Source organism: Quercus robur, chromosome 9, assembly GCF_932294415.1.
Source record: "Quercus robur chromosome 9, dhQueRobu3.1, whole genome shotgun sequence".
Taxonomy (NCBI): domain Eukaryota; kingdom Viridiplantae; phylum Streptophyta; class Magnoliopsida; order Fagales; family Fagaceae; genus Quercus; species Quercus robur.
In genome coordinates this window covers 1874045-1882894 of record NC_065542.1, presented here as the reverse complement: position 1 = coordinate 1882894, position 8850 = coordinate 1874045, and the positions used below count along the sequence as shown (strand labels likewise).

At 33.9% G+C, this 8850-nt stretch overlaps 1 long non-coding RNA gene across 1 annotated transcript; it reads right to left on the bottom strand.

The window, feature by feature from the left end:
• Positions 1-2784: 2784 nt before the first annotated feature.
• On the bottom strand, positions 2785-4089 carry LOC126700196 (uncharacterized). The gene is made up of 2 exons (XR_007647073.1): positions 3319-4089; positions 2785-3110 (listed from the first exon to the last, which is right to left on the bottom strand). It is a non-coding gene; the product is annotated as an uncharacterized LOC126700196 (long non-coding RNA).
• Between the last annotated feature and the right edge of the window lie 4761 nt (positions 4090-8850).

The following is an 8850-nucleotide window of genomic DNA, read 5'->3' as shown; positions in this document are numbered from 1 at the left end:
TATTGCTTGTGTTTGTAATTACCAATTAGAAAAAACCATTCTATATATATATATATATATATATATATATTACATTAACTCCCTCAACCATTCACCAAGGGAGATTCATTTACTTTTTGTTTATAAAATGGTGATTGCTTTATCACTACGTTAGTCGTTTGAATGATATAGTATCCATTGTATAGGTGAAATCGTAGTATCCATTAGCGGACGGCTTTATTTCATTTTCAAATGGGTTGTTGTCTTCCCCTGACATAAGAATCTCCACCCCTCCTTGGCTCCTATGAATTTTGCTTTCACCTTCACAATTTGTCTGCTTTTTTTATTTTTTATTTTTAATTATTGCTGTGACATTAATTGTTTTGGATTATTACTCCACATTTGTATAGCCATCATCTTTTTATATTGAGAAAGATGTCACGGTCCACATTGAGATGGCATTTAGCAATAATCTCCGATATTTTTCTTTTTTGGAGGCATCGGTGAGTAATTGTCATTGGACATTGGATCTTGGCTTTTCCAAATATGACTTGGGATTGATCACTTGGACTGGATGATTGATTTTTTGAATCTGTTTAATCAGATTATGCAGCAACGTTACATGACCATACTCTAAATTACTTGGTACTCTTTACTGGTCCAAAAGTAATAAACCACTACTCTAAATGTCAAATTAAGCATTTGAGATGGAATACAACGTGGTATTTGCTTGAAATTCTTCCATTTTTTGATTCATAAAATTAAGATTTCAGATGAAAAGGTCACGTGAGGATTAGAATGTAGTGATCATTCTATTAAGGATTAGAATGCAGATTTGTTAAATACTTCAGGACACAGTCATGTATTCCTGTTGGTAAAAAAAAAAAAATTCATAAAAAAAAAAGTTGGAAAAAATCACTGTAAGCTAAGAACATCTTCTATAAGATGTCCCGCTGGGCCACACTTTTGATGTGTCGCAAAATTTGCAAAATATTTATATTAATTTTTTACATTGACATTGTTTTGAAATTATTTGAGAATCTAAACTTTTTTGTTTTTTTTTGAAAATTTTTCTTTTTTCATCCCTTAAAACATTGTTCTTAAAACGCGATTTCAACTTGGACAAAATTTAAGTAAAATATGTATTATCAAAATACGATTTTAACATTTAAAATTGTATTTCTTAAACACAATTTAAAAACAATCTAGATTCTTGAATAGTTTCAAGAATCTACTTGAAATTTTAAGCACAATCTGAAATACACCAATATCCCAAGCAAACTCCATAGCATCCAAACATCCAATTAATATGGTTGTTCATGTACAGTGTTTCTATGCGCCTTAGCAGCAATTTAGTGCCTTTAACATCACCTGTTACAGGTGGCCACCACCGCAAAGCTGGTTCCCCATGTCCTCCGTCTGGACTTTTAGGGCCATCACCAAGACAAGACTCATTTCAGTGAAACCATAACTTCCAAGATGTGGTAAAGAAAAAATCAATCTGCTAGAATGTTAATTAAATGATTAAATGCATCTTTCTTAACAGTTTTAAGTTTTAAAAATAATTGGTAATTTGTCATGATATCAGAGTAGGTAGTCATGAATAATGCTCAAGATCAGACCCATGCAAAGCTGTAGCCAACAAAAATATATTTCGAGGAAAACAAGAAGGAAAGCATATTTGTAAGCAAAGAGAAGGGACATCTTACTTCTTACTATCAAAATGATTACCAAAAGAGAAAGAGATGCATCTGGTAGAGGAGAAAAACTACAAAAAGCAGCTGTTATATTAGCATATGCAAAGGCAACACTGAATAACAAAATAATAACTTGAGTCATAACTAAGAGTACGATTACAAATTCAAATAGATATTGCTAACTTAGGTAACACAAAAGTATCAAGTTGCAGTTCTGATCACATATTAGAAGACTGAAACAAAATTGTTCCAACATGTATTAGTTTGATATTATGACTTTGAGCACTAATTTCTCTTCACGAACAGACAACCTAACAATGAGGAATGTAATAAAAATACAGTTTAAAACAACATATTTGCTACCCAAAAGAAGAATTGGAAAAAAAACAGAGGAAAAAAAAGGGAATTCTCATTAAGAATTTATATGTAAGTCAAAGATTTTTAACGAGGACTCAAGAACCATAGGTTAATGGTCAAAGATGCATTAATAAAGGGAAACCAATTAAACTATGATTATACTAATCAAAAAATAAAATAAGCCTTAATCACAACTCATTTATACAGAAATTGCAAACTAAAGAGCATACGGTGTAAAACTAAAAGAGAAACTGGGAACCTTTTTATTTTTTCCTCAACTTGAGACAACCACTATTTCATCATTTTCAAGCATGGGTACAGAAATGGAAGGGGATTGCTCATCTACTGTCTAGTAGTTTGTACATCTACAGGGTACTAAGGTTAAGAGACGATGCAAAAAGAAAGTATGACAAAGATCGTCTACCCATAAACTAGGGACTAGTCCATTAGCCCCCCTACACAATGTCCTAAAAAGTAAAAACAACCATGTCTCAGCTTTGGGAGGGGAATACCTGTGAGGAAAGTATGAGGGACAACATGTATAAAGTTGGGAAATTTATTTCTGAACTCAAATGTTGCTTCTCAAATGGATGGAAGCATGTACAAGGGAATCAACAAAAAAGATACAGTAAGCATGTACCAAGCTGTTATTAATCAAAGTTTTCCATGATGACTAGATCTCAAATTATACAAGAAGCAAAGTAAGCATTTGGAAGTTTGAAACACAGATATTTATATATATAAAAATATGGAGCAAATATGTAGCTTATTAAAACAGACCAATACATGTTCCAAATCACAAATAAGACATCATATCCAAACCAAGTCTAAGAAACCTCTGTGCGTACAATTGAAAATCATATGCATGAAAGACGTAATGAAAAATCCAGGGAAAGTCTTGGGGTTACATAAGTCACCATCTTGTATCTTCCAATCACACAACGTCCACAGAGGACTTTCCTCAAACATATGGTAGGCTTTACAAACCCACACAGCATTAAGAGTCAGACCCAGAAACTAATTCTATCTGTTTTGAGGAACTTGGTGTGCATATGCCAAGATGGTAGCTAAAACAAACTACAAGCAATCAAGCAGTAGAAAGCATTAGTGAGCCTGATTCTATGGTACCACAGAAAAAAAGAAAAAAAGAAAACAGAGATACCGTTAAGTAAAATCAATCATTAGAAAAGATTACTTATTTTTCAAGTCAGAAAACATTAGTTCCATTTCATTGATTTCAAAGTGAATTAATAATATAATATAACATATAGACATGAGAAGCTACCTTCATTAAACATTCCGAATTACTACCAGATTTAGATCATTGGGATGTGCTGCACCTTTGGAAAATCCACGGTTCCTTCTCCTTCAATGCGATTTTAAAGTTCCATTAAGACAGATGCCAAAACCAGTTCTTGGAGATTTTGAAGGTATTCAATGCCCTTGGGCACTGTGTTTAACTCCATGCAGCTGATAATATCTAGGGATTTCAGATTGGGCATCACCCCCTTTTCTATTATTATCTCATTCAATTGAGGGAAATTACGAATTCTTAAACTTGTAAGCTTAAGAAAGCCTGTACTGAAGCATAGCTGTTTTCCAACATAGGCATTCTTTCATTTCCTCTCCTCCATCATGTACAACACCAAACTTTTCTTTGATTGATATTGACAGAGCAAGCTCCCGTAGAAGATCATGCATTTTACATCTCTTTGGCCTTCCAAATTCATTCCTCTCTACAACTTGAAGCATATTCCGGAAAGTGAGTTCTACAAGATAGCTATCTGCTACTTCTTCTGCAGTGGACCCTTTTACTTGTTCTACAAATCCTTCTACCATCCATAGTTTAATGAGCCTTTTTTTTTCGAATCTCAAAGTACTCACAGTTTGCCAATCCAGAAGCATGGATAGCCTTGAAGGTAACATAATCTTTCACCCTTCTGTTTTGCATTACTTTTCCTGTTTCCCCCCTTTCATTGTTACTTCATATTCTCCTTCTGTTCATAAATGTAAGGAGGATTGGGGGAATATATATTAACAGAGTGGTCCTCTTCCAAGTATCTACATCAACCCCCAACCCCCTTTCCCCAGTCCCCTGCTTTTTTTACAAATAAGAAACAAGAAAAACAGTGAAAAATAAATCAAACTGTTGCCCCATGACCAAAAAATAATTTTGATACTATAATCCAGCTCCACTGAGTGGTGACTCAAACTAATCGGTATTTATTATGGAAATCCATTTTTTGCTATTTAAGCCTATCTACGGTTGTGTGGAGAAGTATTTTAATCAATCTTATATTCTTTGATCTATATTATTAATACGTGTAAAAATTATAATGTTTATATTGCAGAAGAGGGAGAGGATTCCCAAGAAAAAGAGGGGAGATCGTATGGTTCTCTTGTGATTCGGAAATTAACTGGAAGTGAAGAAGGACGGATTGATCACATGCTTCAAGTGCGTTGTTTTATCAATTTGATGCTAAATCTTACAACCATGTACATGGTCATGCACGTGCACATACTGATACTGCACATATATTTCTAATGATAACTGGGATTAGCATCTTGCATTTGTTACTTGTTAGAAGTCATTAAAAATGGATAAGGTAGTACCAGTTCAACATACAAGGACCTAATCTGATCATTGGAGCAGCTTTCTTGCTAGATTCTTTGTATGTATCCCCACCTTGTTGCATGCTAATCTTAAAACAAGGATATGGACATGGTCCTGTGTACCCAGCACATGTAGGTCTTAGACATGGCAGCATTAAGATAAATGACATGATGTGAATGTTAAGAGGGTTCAGATGGATGACTCGCAACATAAGGAAAATCAAATGAGGATTTGAGATATTGATGCAAAGATTGGCATTGCATCAATCAAGGATAAGATGCGGGAGTCACCTCAGATGGTTCATTATGTGCAATGAAGATCTACAGATGCACTAGTTTAAAAAAGTTGATATAGGTGGAAGGAGTGTTAAGGGTAAGCCGATATGGGGATTAAAAAAATACGTGGGTAGTAGTAAGAAGATTTCCAAAGAGTTAGCATAGAACATGACTTTTGAAGTGTTGAAGTGGAAAAAGACTCATGTAACTGATATCAATGTTGTGATTAAGATTAAGTTGAACTTGAGTTGTATTTGCATGTTGAAATATGTTTTTCCAATAATAGTTTGATGTTGTTCGTGCAGGATAAAACATTTGAGCATCCATGCTTACAAGCCCTTGGATCACATACGTAAGTACCCGCTTTCTACTTTCTAAAAAAAGTCATTTTATACATAACTTTGGTTCTGTCAAGTATTGCTTGTTATTGGGCAAGTACTCACTACCTACGTTGTGTGCAACTATATATTATCATCTGCCTTCCATCATTAACTTCTCGTTTGAACAATTGGCACAAAATGTTCATGCAATTAGCATGTAATGATTAATGTATCTGATCCCGCCAAACCATGTTTAAGCAACAACTATCACTATGATTCTTCTTATGTGTTTACATTTATTGGCCTTTTTTGCATTTTTTCAAGCTATCCTATTTGATTTTTATCTTCTAATCTGTTTCTGCTAACCATAAGGTTTTCCCAATGTCAATGATTACTATATACTTGCAGTTGCTAAAAAGTTTTTCTTTTTTCGTTTGTCTTTCTTATTCTTACACCACAGAAGGGTTAGAATATTTTAACAAAAGGTCGGATTGAGTTTAGGATATTTATGTTCTCAAAACTTTTTTTTTTCATCTATTCGTAATCATTTGATAAATTACACTAATCTTTTTCATCTGTTTGTAATTGTTAAATTGCTGATTTTCCCAAAAGTTTAAACTATTAGGATATGGTAGATTTAATCATTTAACCATATACTTCTAATACTTCTCCCTCACGTGTGTGCCGAAACTACCTTTTAATAGGTGAGACCCAACACATGGGAATCTAAATCAGAGGTAGAATGGAGGAGATAGAGATCGTACTCAGGACCTCCTACTCTGATACTATATTAAATTACCAATTGTCCCAAAAGATTAAGCTAGTAGGATATGATAAATTTAATCATTTAACCATATACTTCTAATAGTAATCTTGTTTTATGACTAAAGAAACTGAATTAATAACAGAACTACAAAGAACAGATGCAGCACCGGCTTGAATTAATAACATGAGTACAACAGCAAAATCCGTAGGCAACAAAAATTGTCACAAATCCATAATTTCAGTCAGAAAGAAAGAGATTAAGCTGCATAATTGGAGAAAAAGACTAAGGAAAATTACATTTTACAACATATATTTTTGGGGTTCTTTCAAATCAAACCCAATAATTGTGGTTTCAAAATAAATCCTACAATTTCAAAAGTTTCAATTTAAATCGTGAAGTTTAAGACTGTTACAAATTAAACCTTATAGTTTTGTTAGTTTCATATTGAACTCTGGACTTTTAAAATCTTATCACTTTAAACTCTGGGCCTTTTGAGTTTGATTTGGGGGTTTGACTGTGGGGTTTAAAAATTTAATAGTTTTCTTCTCTTTTATCCCCATTCTTTGTAGTGGGGAATATAATAACAGACAAGTAACTTGAGCCTGTATGTTGTGTTGCTTTTGTACCTTGATCTTCTTTTAATTTGTGAATCTTGGTATACAGAAACTATTGGAGGGATCATGATACTGCTCTTTTCATATTAAAACACTTGTATTGAGATATACCTGAAGACCCCAACTCACCTGCGGAATCTAGTGGGGGCAACCCAAAAGAAGAAAGTGGTTCCACAAGTTGGTCTGATCAACGAGAGACTGTTGATGAAGAACTTCCATTAACATTCTCTGACACAGTTATGGTTAGAAATTTTTCAAGAAAAGCCAAGAAGATTTGGAGGAAGCGCTAATGATAGCAACAGTATTCAAATTCTTGTTGCACGCCTTTAGATGCATCATGCAAGTGCAATTGATGACAATGGAAGCAATTTTTGTTATTATCATATCACTGCATTTTGGGCCAAATTATCTCATACTTTTAACATTGCGGAAAGTCCTGAAATTTATGATTGTGTCATGCTGCGATGGGAATGATAGTCAAAGTTACAATGAAAAGGATATGCCTTTGTCCACACCAGGGCTCACCCTTGAAATGTTGATTGAGAATGAGAGGAGTGGGTTAGTTGTGCTATGTAGCAGAGTAGCAGTTGGTTAAATGGAAGTATACTTGAAACTAATCCCTATGGGATTTAGGTGAAATCAAATGGACATATACAAATAGTGTATAGTGTTGTTCAAAAAAACATGTAGACAGTGACACAATAGAATGATATAGAAAGGTGTTAATGGAACTCTCTTTGGGTGATGAGAATTGCAAAGGATGGTGTAAATTTGTAGCTTTATTGTATAAAATTACTCCTTTTGTGCTGATTTTTTGAGCTATCAAATGGAAAACTGTTGTGGTGTGTAAGTTTAAAAATCAATTCACTATATTGAAATACTATTTAATCATATTGATATTTTGCTACAACCCAACAAATTGATAAATAAGGTTGAGCAAATTGTTGCTTAAGATGATTGACAACTAGTAGTGGTATAAATCCTGGCTACGAACCCACCAAGGCCATTTTGTGCATTACAAAATCATTGCAATGAGATCAAGTCATGGGAATAACATCCATGGGTCAACCGAAAAAAATAAAATAAAAAAAGGTTTATTATCATATATTCCAAAAATGTACTATTATAATGTTGCCAACCCCTCCAACATGGGCGTTATGTTATGTCCTGTACTTCCTACTGACAAACTGAAAATCTTTTTGCTAAATCTCCCTACTCTAGCTAATAGTAATAGTTAATACCTACGCTTAATACAAACTCCCTCCTAACACTAAAAACATCTAGCTAATATTGATTGATATGTAAGGCTTGTATTTAAGACTTAAATACAATTCTTTAGATATTGTAAAATGTGTCATCTTCTTTTGATAACAATTAAATTTAACCATGTAACTAGATTCTCAAAAAAAAAAAAAAAAAAAAAAAATCAACTGTGTAACTTAGTCTTCTCGAAGAGATGGAAAAGCATAGTTTGAACGTGGCGGAACATCCATACTGTCACGAAATCTTCATGCTCATGCAGACTATGTTTTTGGCAAAACGTGTTCCACCCTTCCTTGAGAACATAAACCCTGGACTCCCAAAGTTTGAACGTCATTGAGTGTTCCCTACCTTTTATGTCATACATAATGATAGGAATTCCATTATCAACAACTTCATTCTTGTTTAGCAACGGTAAGAGAGTTTTTAACATCTAGTTTGTTCAGGGACAGCTTGCTTTGGTCACTCCTTACATAACTGAATGCCAATTGCTTCTCAAAAGGCTTAGAGCATGCTCCTATGAGGCCGTTGAGCATGTGAGTGGTGAGAAATCCGGGGACTTGCAGGAATAGGCTTTCATGGATGAGTTAATAACCATGGTTTTCTTTGAAAACATTGAATAGGTTCTGGCTTGCTAGTATTTGCTACATATTGCTTATGCCTAATTCTTTGGTTTTTGATTTCATGCAAAGCTATGACAAATTTCTCATCTGGCAATTGACATGCTTTATGTGAAGAAGAATCATGGCAGCTTTGTCTTCCTCTCATTGAATTTGTGAAGGAAGTCATTGCCATTAACATATCCACTCAACCTTATTTTCCCCAAAATCTAATTTCAGTATCTAAGTTTATATGAGGAAAGGAGTACATCTACGAGACTAATATGGTAATAGGATGAAAAAGGGTTCATCAAACTATTATTCAAATTGTGCGCTCACTATTGTATCCATGAAAAAAATTTGTGGGTT